Below are 15,073 nucleotides of genomic sequence, written 5' to 3'. Positions count from 1 at the left end.
ATGGCTACTATGTAAGCTAGTGGAAACTTTGTATTTATGAACTATGAATAATCTTCCTCACTATACAATCAAATAACAATGCCATAACATATATGTATAGTTCTCTCAAGCCTATGATATTGTAAGTTCTGTTATCACTTAAGAATTCTGATTTCAAAACCGCTCACATTAGTTTGATGGTTGCAAGTTTCAAGAAGAGCCAGGTATTCACAGTCATAATGATAATTGTATTCATTGCATGAGAACAAATCTGCAAGCTTCCAATTTGAATTCATTAAACACCAAGCGAGGCAGCTATCAAGTGAGGTAGAGATCAAAGATTGAAACAGTTGCCACTCAAGAAGAAAATCAAAGATCTGAAGATACAGCTAAATCAGCCTGAAGGCCATCCTCAACCAAGAAAAACTACATAGCAAGTAAGGCTTAATCCTAAATTTGATATAGACTATCTTTGAAGTTTTCCTTGAAGAATGGTGTAAAGTTACTTAGTTTTGAACAGCCTCATGTCATATGGAAGAGTCATTTCAAGGACAAGAAAGCTCAAGAAAACTAAATTTCAGCATTAAACTGTGTTTTTGGAATTACACAGCAGTTTCGTAGCGCGCTACGAAACTGCTGTAGGTGATGCCTAATACACAGCAGTTTCGTAGCGCGCTACGAAACTGCTGTAGCTGCATATTATGACTTGATGGACCAATTTTGAGAGACAAAAAGCAAATATTTGTTAAGAATGATTTCTGAAAGGGAGTATTTACAAGGTTTAAACATCCAGCAAGGGCAAAATAGGTAGCAGAAGGTCGAAGACAAGAATAAAAAGAAACTCTAGAAAAGAGGAACTTTGTCTCCTAGTTTCTACCAGTCAACTTCTAGAAGAGTTTCTGAGCAGTGGAAAACTACTCTCTGAAAAGTGAAAGAGGTTTTCATTCCTAAGATACTAAAGTGAAAAAACCTCTTCCACTTTCTTCAAATTGATTATGAGCTGGGAGAAACGGGTGACCAAAGTTGCGCTACGAAACTGCTGTAGGTGCAGTTTTTCATCTCCTGTTTGACAACTGTTTTTCAAAGACTTATTTTGGGTGGTAGGAACGATGTTTAAAAAACCCAAGAGAGGTTTTTGTTCAAAATGGATTAATTCAAAAAATCCTCCTTCAGTTTCCTCAAATTCATTATGAGCTGGGAGAAACGGGTGACCAAAGTTGCGCTACAAAACTGCTGTAGGTGCAGTTTTTCAAAAAATCAAAATTTCTTGTTTTACACGTCTTCTTCAAGGATCGATTCTGGGCAGCTGGAGTAGTTTTTCAAAAAACCAAGAGATTTTTTTGTTCAAAATGGATTGGTTCACAAAAACCTCCTTCATTTTTTCCAAATACATTTTTTACGAGAAGTTATGAGCTCTGTCCCAAGACCTATTTTTCAGCCAGAACAGAGCAAGGGATAGTCTCCTAGTTTCTAGGAACAGTAAAAGGATGAGTCATCAGGGGCCAGATGGAAGGTTATGGGCTTCATAAAATTCGACTTCATGGATTTTTAGGTGTCAAATAATGTTTTAAATGTTTAGATAAGGTTTTTTTAGTCATAATAAGGAGTTACACTCCTAGTTGTATTAGGTCTCTAGGACTCCTAGTTAGCTGTCCTTTGTATTAAAAAGTTAGTTTTATGGTTAGAATAGGGGTCACTGATGGAAAATTAGAATTCCCCTCATGATGGAGGAAGGAATCCAAGCATGTAAAGAGCTCTATATATAGAAGAAGAGCTGATGTACACCAGGTTGGAAAACTTTATGGCAGAGCATTGTTTTGGCTTATGTAAAGATAGAGTTTCAGTAATATAATTTGGCTGCTTTACTTCTCAGGATTCATGAAGGATTTCTATGTTCAGAATGTGTGATTTTATCCTTTCCTTAATGTCTTTTACAGTTGCATAGATGTATAATCACTCAGAATTCACTGATTGTGCTCTGATTTACTGTATGCATTTATGAGCTGTGGTTCCATATGTGTTATGTTCTGAATACTCAAATGCTGAATGCCCTGATTTCTATGTAAAGGCAGTATCATTGTTTACTGAGGTGTTGTTGACTCCATAGGCCCAATGGAAACTTGTTTAATGTTTTTCCAGCATCCATATTTATCACAGATATATCACAAAGAGTTAGCCATCTTATCTTAAACAAAATCATTAACCCATTTAGAGAGAGCCCTCTCAGGTTGAGGAGGCTAAGCCTCAACCTAAAGTAGGTCTGAAATAGTTACTTGAAGTCTTCCTGGTCAGCAGCCTTCCAGGGCCTGATTTTGAGATAACATTTTGGTGCGTCTGCCGGGAGCCTGAAGTCTATTCATTCCCGAAATCATGAAGCTGAACTTCTGAAGGTAGCAGGAGCTCAGAAGGTTTTTTGAGGCTGCAAAACTACCTTGGCGACTCCACACATCAAATAAGAAATTGGAAGGTGACTCCACTGCTAGAAGATCAGTAACTTGATGAAGTTATAAGATGAGTTCCACTGCAAGAATGAATGCCAGGTATGCTCCTATGAGTCGGTCTCATATCCCTGGTTGGAGACCAAAAGTCACAATAAAGCATGAGTTCTCTAAAGATTTTATAATAAAAATAAATAGGCCTTTGGTGCATGAACCTATTACATTATTTGGATTTAATATCCATTATATAAAGAGGCCATGGGTCTACATTGAAAGGAGTTAACAAAATTCATAACCAAGTTATTATGGCAAATTCAATATTGAAAGCATTTTTTTACACCTACATAACAGGTAGAGAGAGAGATCCCAAAAAGGATCAATAAGGACCCTCTAGAGGAGATAGAGAATGAGTTAACCAATGGCCGGTTCTTCTGAGCATCTCATAATGGCCGGTTCTTCTGAGTATCTCATAAATTCCTTTGTACCTTGCCATTGGTAATAAATATATACTTTATTCATGTTCATTTTTTTGGTTTTTGTTTCTATTTTGTTTGGTATTATATTTTTTTTGCAATATGGCTAACCCACTAACCTTTTGATATATCTTTTTCCTAATTGTGAGTAGTGTTAAACCTTTCCACTACTTAATGTATATTTTTGCTCGCATTAGTGATAATTTTCTCTTAATAGACACCCCATGATATGATATTATTCAGGCTTCTCGGGTTGTAAAACCTATCCATTTCTAGTTATTTCCCTTATTAATTTCTTTCTTTACCTATGGCTTTTGAGGATGGTATTTTTCTTCAAGGGAACTTTCTTCAACCTTATTGTCTAACTTAGGAACATTTCCTTTATACTTAACATCTAATTTAGGCATGGTCTCCTTATCCTTAGTAAAATCAATGACTTCCTTCATTGGTCTTGTACAATGTTGATCTAGTTACTCTTTTGATGTCCACTATATTGTGCTTTTCTTCTTTGTAGTTGTCTCTTGTTGCAACTTATCTTCATACCTTTGTTTTAACTTGTCTCTTGTTACAACTATTCTAATTTTCTTCTTTGTTCCTTGACGACCACGCATTGTTATTATTCTTTTTTAATTTTGGTTTCCAATTATTAATGAACCTTCTCCTCTTCCAATATCCCTTTTAACTCTTCATTTTCTCTTTGTCTCTTTATTTTTGTACTCTTCTTCAACAACCTTCCACCTGGATTATAATTCATCCTTTTTTTTTTCTCTATAGTTCCCAGTCTTATTGTGGCCTAAGCTACTTCTTAAGAGTATCCTTTAACATTGCTTCTTCCTATAGTTTGATTTCTTATGGCCTCCTAGCTTCTTTAGCTTCCCTCTTATCTCTCTCCACAACTATTCCTCTCTCTATATTTATACCATATATTCCAAAATGGACAGAGCCTTAAAAATGATTATATGATTTTTTAATGTATTTATAACACCTCATACTAACAAAATCATTTTCAAAGGATTATTCATCTTCCCACTTCTCGTCACCATAAAATCAAGCTATAAAAACTTGATCATAATGCTTAGCAACTGGGCCCTTGGGGTCATGCCTTCTTCGTTGGCCTAATGAGAAGCTACACTTTAGATTGGTGGCTACTTATTTCCTTACATTGTTCATATATTTTATGAAATAATGACTTAACTTGTATGGAATAAAGGTCATTTTCGTTGCTTTCTTTAATAATGTGTTGTATCCTTGCATAATCGTCTCACAAGCTACTATTTGGCACACACTTGGTTAGAAGGTGAGGCATTCTAGTTGCACTGCAAAGTTAGGTATTCTTCCATATACCAATTAACAATATAGCCTATAATTTTATTTGCATCAACGGTTAATCTATGACACTCTTAATAAAAAATGATGCAATACAATTGTGTCAAGAAATAATGGAAAATGATTGTATATGACCTCTTATATTTATTATCCCATAAAATATTAAAATAGACATGTGCAATGGCCTCTAAAAAATTTTAATTTGGTTTAATGCCCAAAAATAAGCTTGTGTCATATGCAACATCTAATAAAGAAGAATCCATATAAAAGGAAGGTACAACAAAAGGATTTTCATTTTCCTTATAAACTCTCTCATTCATAATATAAGTTGGTTGGATAAAATGGATACCCAATTGAATAATTCTCTTAGTTTGGCTACTATGTAAGCTAGTAGCAACCACACACCTATTAACTATGAACAATCTTCCTCACCATACAATCAAGGGAATAATGCAATAAGATACATGTATGTTTCTCTCACATATGTGATAGTTTATGTGCCTAGAATCCTTTTATTATGCCATTACAATATTCATAAAATATCATATAACCATTTACTCAACTATGATATGTCAATTTCATCCCCTAGTAACTTGTGACAACCCCAGGCTAATTCCCCTTCATTAAAAATATTTCATATATTTGATTATAATTAAAGTCTTGAGAATTGGGACACAGATTCCAAAGTTTGAGGAAGGAGATTGCTTGGGATTTGAAGGAACCTTGATTGATTTCATGACAACCATAGAAGGTTGGTAGGTGTGCCTTAAATAGATAGTTTTTATAAATTAATTGAGCATGAAATAAGTATAGAAGAGCCATTCCTGCCTTGGATAATCCATAAGGAAGAGAGGAAAATTTTAAGGAGGATGGGTTACACTGACAACTGGGACAGCCTGAAGTCAAAAAAGAAGAAGTGGAAGGAGTTGATGCAATAACATCCCTACAACCATGTGAAGTTTTAACCACCATGACTGAGCTGGGGGAAGGAAACAACTAATATTTTCCCATGCAAGCAAAAGTGGTTGCAAATTTGTAATAGAGGGGAGATCCTCACATTTCATGCACTGGGGAGGACAACATTCTGGAAAATAATTTTGTTTCTCACACATTGAGGAGAAACCGTTGGATACAGAGAAAACAGAGAACACAAGAGAGTGCAATTGAACAATAATAAGAGAAGTATCTCTAAGGAAGTATAGAGAAGGAATGACTGCATTGTAGAGGAAGAAAAGAAATAGCACATAAAGGAAAAGGAGTAGAAATATCTATGTTGATATCAAAATTTAGGGAGTAGAGCCATCATTTGGTTGTTAATGAGGAGGTAGAATAATAGATCTCACGTGAGAACAATTTTCTCTAGATTCCTTGTAATACTAGAGGGTGGAGATGGTTTTCTCTAGATTCCCTTTATAGCTTGGGTGGAGGAATTTTCCTTGTATTCCTAGAAGGAGACTTATTTAGCCCCCTCTTCTTGTTTTCTTGGTTTTTACAATGAGCTTTGGACTCCCCTTTTGGTTTTAGGTTGGAGGTATAAACCTCTAGATTCCCTTGTTGATTTGAGGGTGGAGGTATAAGCCTATGGCTTCCCTTCCTGATTTGAGGGGGGAGGTATAAGCCTATCGATCCTCTTATTGAATTGAGGGTGGAGGTATAAGCCTATGGTTTCCCTTGTTTTGAAAAGAGTGGAGGTGGGACACCTCTGGACTCCTTTGATAAGTTGGTGGGTGGAGGAGAGAGCCTTTGGATTCCCCTATTTCATCCTGTAATGGTAGAGCTATAATTTTGATTAAAGTAGTTTAAGGGTGAAGGTAATGGACCTATGGATTCATTATGATATTTTGGTTGCATGAATATCTAGTGGGTGGAGGTGGATGGTCCTCTATAATCATTGTTTCAGATGAAACAGTTGGTTTAATCCATTAAGCACTAATCCTTAAGCTCTAGAATTTGGCTTGGGGATAGCTACTACAAGAAATGCTTGATTGCAGTGTGTCTAAGGTTGAGTGGAGAGTTGAAGTCCCAATCTCAATTGTTGAGCACATCTTCTAAGATAAGTGTATACTCATTCCTTGTACCTTGAATGTTAATCATATGTATGATGTGTTGGTTTAAATCTTGTATTGGTATTAATTCAATGTTTTGGTCTAATGCTTGTGTTATAATGGGGAATGTGGTTTCTTGCATTCATGACGGATGTGTAATATTATGTGATATGTTGAGACATTTGTATGCAATTATTCTTATGGTATGAAGGATCTGGAGATCCCTGTAATTGTAGATATACTCTTGGTTAATTTCATTATTTATCATATGTTTGTTAAGCACTCAATTATTCTTCTATGGTGTGTGTGACACTCCTCAATATGATTGTTATACTTAACTGAGGATATTTTTGTTTGAGCATTAAGGATCTTTTCGTCTAAAATATATTATGAGTTAACATGGATCCTTGTGTATGCAGCGAAATGTTGCTTTATCTACTTTATGATTAATGAATGAGTTAATGAATTATGCATGGAAATGTCGAGAGACATGATGGAGTTGTTTAGAGACTATTTTTAAATAGGTTTGATGTTGTTTTAGTCGGAATTACAAAGTACCATAACCATGGAATTGGATTGATCATGATGCCTATATGAAAGGTCAATTTACATCATCTTGTCTGGCCCAATGGGCTTAAGTATGATTGAATGGGAAAATGTCTTACAGGTATTGGCTACCAAGCCTTGTTTTAGCACTATAAAGCTCAGGAAGGATAACATTTTAAGTACATATATATATATATATGTGTGTGTGTGTGTGTGTGTGTGTGTGTGTCTAAATATCCATATAATTTCAAGTTGGGCCAAAGCCTTGATGAGCTTAGGAGATGTTGTTGGGAAAAGTATCCATTCAGAATGCCCCTATCCCACTCTAAGGTGTGATAGTGCCTTAGCAACAAACAAGGAAAAGTACTTGAGTATTCTTCTTTATGAAATGTAAATGAGGAGAAAGGATGTAACTAACCTGTGTCTTTCGCTAGTTTATTGATCCAATCACTCCTCTCTTCAATAGCTCCCAGCTCCCTGCTCCCTTACCGGCCTAGCTTCACCGAATTCCTGCAAGATCACAAGAGAGAGAAACTACACGAAGATATAGATATACATTCATAAAAAGCTCAGGATCAAATTAAGCTAAACATGCAAATATAACAAAACATCATTGATACATAGCATGTAGGAGAAACTCAAATAATTTTATTGATATGATAAGAAAGTCCAAGAGGAGATACAACCAAGTGAGTCCCGATCCAGCATCTACCTCCCAGCAAAGGAATCCCTTCCTCTCCTCCAACAAAGCATAAATCACCCAATGTACTAATCTCAATCTCAAACCAACAACAATTCTCTGCAAAGTACAAAATTCCAGCCTCCGGATCTCTGGGATGAGGGATCCATATATAGATGTAAGCAGAGAGGATGAGTCATCTTATGTTTTGAATTGTGGCTTCTCTCTGTCAATTCTTGCTTCCACTTGGAGACTGAGAGCCTCTTACTCATCACTTGGTCGAATTCAGTGAGGCAAGTGTCATTGGAGAAGATTCTGGAAGCTTCCATGGTCTTTCCACTTCGTTGAATGACTCTGCCACTTGTCATTTGCCGCTCAACGCACCTGGGTAGTGCATTCAAGTGCGTTGCAACGCACCCAGCTAGTGTATTTGGGTGCTTTGCAACGCAGGCAGCTAGTGGATCTTCTGAATTGATCCTGATTTGACTAGTTTTGAGCAATTTCTGGTGGAGAACTTCTGGGAGGAGCTGTCATTGGTTGACCTTGTTCCTTTAGGAGCAGTAACAACATCTTTAGGGACTTTGGATCCCTTGGATTATGGACATTTCATGCTTATAGCTGTAAGGCACAAAAATGTCTATAACATGAGAGATGGTGCAATGCTTATTATATTTGTTACGCAAACATGCATAGATATAACTGTATTTAGCTAGCAGGGTCAGGCCCTGATAAAATCTTAGGAGTGTTGGCATTATGACGCATGTGTTGTACTTGATGGAAACCCACTTGTAGTAGAACAACTCACTTGTGTATGGTAACTAGATTAATCTACATAACTAGATGAACTACAGGAGAGATATCAGATGTGACAGAATGCATGGCAATTGTGTTTACAAATGTGACAAAATTCATGGCATTTTCAAAGGAATCATTTCAGAAGTAATATGGAAAATTAGAGTGTAACAGGTCTATTCAAAGGTAACAGGGATTTGCTACAGAAGAACAGGAAGATGGAACTAAGGTCTTTTGATCAGAATAATGCAGGTGAAGGAAAAGGTTGATGAAAAGTAGTCTAAGAAGTATACGCAGGTCCTCTTAGTAAAAACAACATATACACGCTGGTCCACGGAACAAAAGGAGCGTATATGTATACACACATTCCCACAGGAAGAAAAAGCACGTACATGATTGGAAAATGAAGGTTTTGGTCCGAGGTATTTGGTCTATGGTATTGACCCTAGGTATTTGGTCCGAGGTATTTGGTTCATGGTTTTGACCCTAGGTATTTGGTCCAAGGTATTGACAAATGATCCAAGTATATAAGGAGGAGAAGATCAAGGGCTAAATGTATAAGTAATGAATATCTTATGAAGTGTTAGATCAAAAGAAAATATGCATGTTATGGGTTTTTGATGCTTTGCTTGATCTGAACTAAGTATCCACCTCAGTCTTTGATGATGGATGAGATCTAATGATGGATCAGGATCATAATGACTTCTTATTATGAGATCTGATAATGGATATGTTAGAGCCTAGATTGACCTCATGCTGAAGGGAGGCAATCCTAGGATAACCACAAACCAAGCTTAACCTGGTAGCTAGCCCTACCAGGTCGAGAGAGGGCTCTCTCCTTGTCAATATCAGTTGAGATGACTGAATCAAATATGGATTTTAGGCTAGGTATAGTAGGTCTAGGGTTTTTGGTTGAAAGTTTTGGGTCGAAACAACAAAAGAAAGGATGATTTGGTTATGGAGTCGATGCTAGTTTCTGCCAGAAAACTTGGGGCAAATTAAGTGCCATGTTTAGCCAGATAAAGATTGTGAATGTGAGTACCATAGGGGAGAAAGCCCGCTGCCCTGCAGGCATCAAAAAAGGGATGGATCTGTAGTAGCAACTTTAGATGAAAGAGAATAACGAGGCTTCTCAACATAGCATCTAGCAATGGATGAATTCTGCTAAGACTACCATTACAACTAACATCAAAATCATCTTGAAAGGAGCATCATTATGGACGAATTCCTAACATATCACTTAGATAATGCTGAAACAAAGGAGAAAAACATAATGTGTAAATGAATTACAGGAGAAAAGACATATTGAACATTTAAGCACCGTGATGAATCCCAAGCCTAAAGGGCAAAAACTGCTTTATTATGATATTCAATAAAATTTTACACAGTCAAAATGCTTCTTGTTGTTGCAAAAATCGAACCTCTATCTTTTAAAAATAATCCTATATATAATATTACATATTAATTATTGATTCCTAAACATAGGAATCAAAATAATAGAAAAACAAACAAAAACCTAAATATGTTTTTATGCAGTCAAATTACCTAAATTAAATTATAACAAAATAACTAATTAAATCTCAAAAATAAAAAGTAACAATTAATTTGTTGTCACAAGTCGAATTGCCAAAGTCTGTTGTGAAACATCGGTGGAAAGCAGGAATAATCTGGGGTGTTGATCAACTCATCCTCTACCTGTTCCCTGTAGATGCCTCGGGTTCCTGAAATAGTTGCCATTTTTTCGTTGAATAATTTGAATACTACCACCTCTTCTTCAAAAGCTCAATGTTGTTGATCTGATAGCTAAAACACTTGTCATCGATTCCTAGCAAATATGAACGTCCAGGAGGAGATGCGAAGTCAGCTCTACAAAAGGCAGCATTAGCATGATCAACTTCTCTTAGCACATAATCGAGATAATTCTGCTCTAAAACATGTTCTCTTGCTCTTTTACGATTTAAATATTCAAGCCTTGGATCTACCACATGATAATCAATATCAGGTAGCAATCCATTCCTCACAGGAAAATGGATCAGCAGGAGGCAGAGCCTGTCTCTGATACGCAGAAGCATATGAATATGATGCTTTCAAAGCATAAGCATTAAGAAATGGCGCACGCTGAGGCAATATTGTGTCAGGTCAATATAATGGAGCTTAGGGAACCTGATAAAAAAATGGTACATTTCTTGCTGCTCCAACAAAATATTTCCAACCACAGTAATCAACTATTATATTGTAATTTATCCTATGTTGCTTGACCAACGAAACTGCATATTTGAAACGATTATCTACCAAATCCCCAGCAATGGCTAGAAGAACCAATTTTTGTGGATATATTGTTTCCAAGTTCCCATGAACTATTTGTAATATTACTGCAGCTTCATCCGCATTGATGATACCAATCAACTTTGCCCCCCTTTCCTATACCTTGAGCCTGTCATTATTTCCTTCCCTCATAATTTTATTCTCACTTTGCAATCTGCCATCTTCATCAAGTCCAAATATCAAGACCTTCAACTTTCCATAATAATAAATAGGAATAGCATGCATCCATGGGAAATATGACAAAACCCCTTCAAATTGGTTGCTTTTTATACAGATCTTCAGGTGAAAATTTTATTCCCTCTTTTCACATTTTGTCATAGGATTTGCATCAATGGCTGCAACTGAGCTTTCTATAACATTATGCATCGATGACTTCACAACCAACCACCAGATGACAAACACCCTAGCTCCACCTCTTCCACATTGTTGCAAACAAGTTCTGTTTCGACAAGGATACTCACTTCATTATTTCTCTCACCCATTAGAGGACACTTTCTCTAGTTATTAGAAATGAAATCTGAATATAAAGAAGGTTGATCACCATCACAAGGCATTACCCCAAGAATAACATAAGTGTCTAACCATGTTAGATGCTTGAGATCACCGAACTCTATTTTAATAAGACTACCTGGATCAACATTTACACTTTCATATACAGTGCCTTCCAAATGATCCCACATATCCATATTTGGAAATTTCACAATTACTTAAATTTCCATTTGATAGTCCTATAACCAAATGACTCTCTAAACCTCTAGAAGTGAAAGTGACACTCTGAATATAGACTAAAACTTGACATTGAAGTGAGACATGAGAGGTGGCATAAGAGATAAATATAGTGGTGTGACAAGAACATTCACACCATCAATCACAATGGCTATAGACTCATCATAAACAACACTACTCCAACAGAGATTTAGCAAATGAACTAATCCATATGCAGTCCAACAAATAGCACGCATTGGTCTTTCTGGGTCCCAAGCAAACATTAAGTTGTTCTTTCCCAAGTACCTCCATTCTTGTTTCAGATACCAGTGATAATTACTAAAACTCCAAATTTGGATGCTAGACCACTCATCATATCTCACCAATGCAGCAAGCAGCTCCGAGTTATAGTTCCACTTCAACATGTCAATTTTGGCTTCTGTTGTTCCATATATGTTGAATGAACCTCTCTCTAGGCCATTTTTCTCAAAGAAGGCAACTGAAGCACAATTTTTAGTTTTTCTTGTATTACAAGTAGTCACCACTTTGGCTCCGTTGGGCATCCAATCCATAGCTGCCTCCATAAAAGAGTTAGGTTGTAGAAGAGGAATGAAATGTCCCAGACTCTCTTTCCCAAATTCAGAGTCACTGCAAGCCTTTAGAATTGCCTGAACAGTGCAATGTCGCAAAGTACTTTCCATCTCCTCGCCATGAAACCCACACTTGACAAAATGGACTGGATAAGCCAGAAATCCCATCTGCTATAGTCCCTCCAAATAAAATATCCATGGACCAACTGCAAGAGCAATAACCATATGAAGAATAACAATTGAAAATTTGTGAACACCAATAGCCAAACCTTGAACTCTTCCAGCATCTATAGTAATATTCAAGTTTTGTTACTTTAATTCCACCTTCTTCCCCTATTGATTTTAGTACTGTAGTTAGTGTGAGCACCAACACAATTATAATTACCCTCAATGGGTTTCGAGCTGAATGAGGTGAAAACACCATCCATTTATGAAATTCTCTTAGAATGTAGTACGTAACCCATAATTGATCACCAGATGAAATGCTAAGTGAAACTTTTAAAGCGCTCAATATGATAAGAAGTTTGGCCCTCTGAGAGCAATTTATTCACAGCTAGAGTAATCAACGTTTCACCGATAGATATTTTGTCAAAATAATATCAATACTACCAAAAGTAAGCTCTTTTTATTGCTTGAACATTGAAGAACAACCTGCTGGTCATGTACAATATCTTGGATGTAAAAACAACTTGCTACATATATCATTGATCATTCTAGTCGAAACATCTTTGTTCCCCTATTTAATTAGAATGCAGAGACAGAGTAAAGTTATTCCTTTGACGGGAATGTGATGAGAGAGAAATAACTATTGAAAAACAAATTATCTCCATATTAGCAATCTTTGTCACCCTTGCTGGCACATCAAGAACCTTGAGACTAGCAGCTAGAAAATTTTCACCAACAATATCCTTGTCAATGATGTACAGTGCCCTATGCACAGATTCATGGATATCTCTTTCAATCAAAGTAGAACAAGTTCACCATATGTTGAGATTGGGATTAGCCACATGGCAATAGACCTCAAAGAATATGTTCTCTCTTTCTCTATCACAATCTAGCCACAAGACCAACCACTGACATATCCTAGCTTCTTCTAGATCATTCAATACCTGAATTGCTGCACGGGAGATCTTTGACTCAACCATTCACTCGGTCATATCTTCTGATCCGGGCGCCAGTTTTTGGAGTGTGATATACCGTTGGAAATCTCTTTCCGAGCTGCTCTTGATGGATAGACTTATGACATGTTTTGTGCTGAATATCATGTGAAAAACATCTGACAAAACCAGACATAGTAAGAGCTCATGTTGATCTCTGGTGATAGGCTGTGAAGACCGAAACTAACATTGGCTCCATTGGGGATGGCAGCTCCTTGGAGGTGTCAAGAACACCATAGACCAAGTGCCTCATCCATTGGGCAATACGGTCAAACAGCTACAAACTCAAAACAACTCATACCAATCCAAACATACACATACTGCAACTTGTACATAAACAAATATTGGAAACTGACATGATGCCTTTGGCAGCTTATTTATTTACAAATCTACCCTACTTTGATGCAAAATCAAAAGATCAAGTACTGCTATAATTCCAGAACAACCATTCAAGCAATTGTGACAATGATTCTATTGTTTGATAGTGTTTGAACCACAACATAGTTGGAAATCCTACCAACAATATATACCCATAGTACCTCTAGCTCTATAAAAGGCAACCTGGTTTTTCTTTCAACTTAAAAATATATTCCATATATGCTGCTATGGGATCATAGAAACGAGATTCTATCTGCTGCCCCAGATCATTAACATATGATTTTGTTTGGAGATTGTCATATCCTTGCTATAAATCATAACATCCTTCAACCCAACCATCCAAGGGCAGCCTTATCTTTTCTTCTTTGGGCGGAGGGAGAGTTTCCAAGAACTATTTAGGGTCTTGGAACTCATGTGATTTAATTTGAACATCCAATAATTCAATTTCATTTTCCAATTTTTCAACCACTAAGCCAAGCAAACAATATTTATTCTCAGGTGTGAGTTGGCTGGATTTCAAGCTAAGAAACAATGATGTTAAAAAACTCTGATCAATCTGAAATTTTGCTATCTCATCCCTTAAAATCAATAACATTTCACTAGATAACGGATTTTCCACATACCCTATCATCAGTGATTACCATCAACGTTCTGAAAACTGGATTATTTGGCAGTGAAGTCAGCTCAGGATCTTGAACATTGGAGTCATCAGGTGGATGATTTCAGCCTTCATGTGTCTGATTGATGTCCATCATCAGTAATCAGATCTGCAACTTGAATGATATTTCCCAGAGAAGATCTGTCACCTCTTCTCCAGTATGGTCGCCAATATGTTAGAGCCTAGATTGACCTCAGGCTGAAGGGAGGTAATCTTAGGATAACCACAAACCAAGCTTAACCTGGTAGCTAGCCCTACCAGGTCAGGAGAGGGCTCTCTCCTTGTAAATCTCAGTTGAGATGACTGAATCAAATATGGATTTTGGGCTAGGTATAGTAGCTCTAGGGTTTTTGGTTGAATTTTTTGGGTCAAAACAACAAAATAAAGGATGATTGGGCTATGGAGTCGATGCCAGTTTCTACCAGCAAAATTGGGGCAAATTAAGTGCCATGTTCAGCTAGATAAAGATTGTGAGTGTGAGTAGCATAGGGGAGAAAGCTCGATGCCCTGTAGGCATCAAACAAAGGATGGATATGCAACAACAACTTTAGATGAAAGAGAATAATGAGGTTGCTCAATAGAGCATCTACCAATGGATGAATTCTGCTAAGACTACCATTACAACTAACAACAAAATCATCATGAAAGGAGCGTCATTATGGATGAATCCCTAACATATCACTTATATAATGTTGAAACAAAGGAGAAAAACATAATGTGTAAATAAATTATAGGAAAAAAACATACTAAACATTTAAGCACCGTGATAAATCCAAGGCCTAAAGGGCAAAAACTGCATTATTATGATATTCAATAAAATTTTACACAGTCCAAATGCTTCTTCCTGTTGCAAAAATCAAATCTCTATGTTTTAAAAATAATCCTATATATAATATTACATATTAAATTATTGATTCCTAAACATAGGAATCAAAATAATAGAAAAAACAAACAAAAACCTAAATATTTTTTTATGCGGTAA

General features: G+C 36.5%; 1 pseudogene; it reads right to left on the bottom strand.

Annotated features, from left to right (window-relative positions):
- Positions 1 to 10,699: 10,699 nt before the first annotated feature.
- LOC149228766 (elongator complex protein 1-like) lies at positions 10,700 to 12,097 on the bottom strand (annotated as a pseudogene).
- Between the last annotated feature and the right edge of the window lie 2,976 nt (positions 12,098 to 15,073).

The sequence above is a fragment of the Pinus tabuliformis genome, chromosome J, assembly GCF_031772625.1.
Source record: "Pinus tabuliformis cultivar Carrire ecotype Pingquan chromosome J, CPIR1, whole genome shotgun sequence".
Classification (NCBI taxonomy): domain Eukaryota; kingdom Viridiplantae; phylum Streptophyta; class Pinopsida; order Pinales; family Pinaceae; genus Pinus; species Pinus tabuliformis.
The sequence above is the reverse complement of the archived record's forward strand: the minus strand, read 5'-3'. Positions and strand labels throughout refer to the sequence as shown.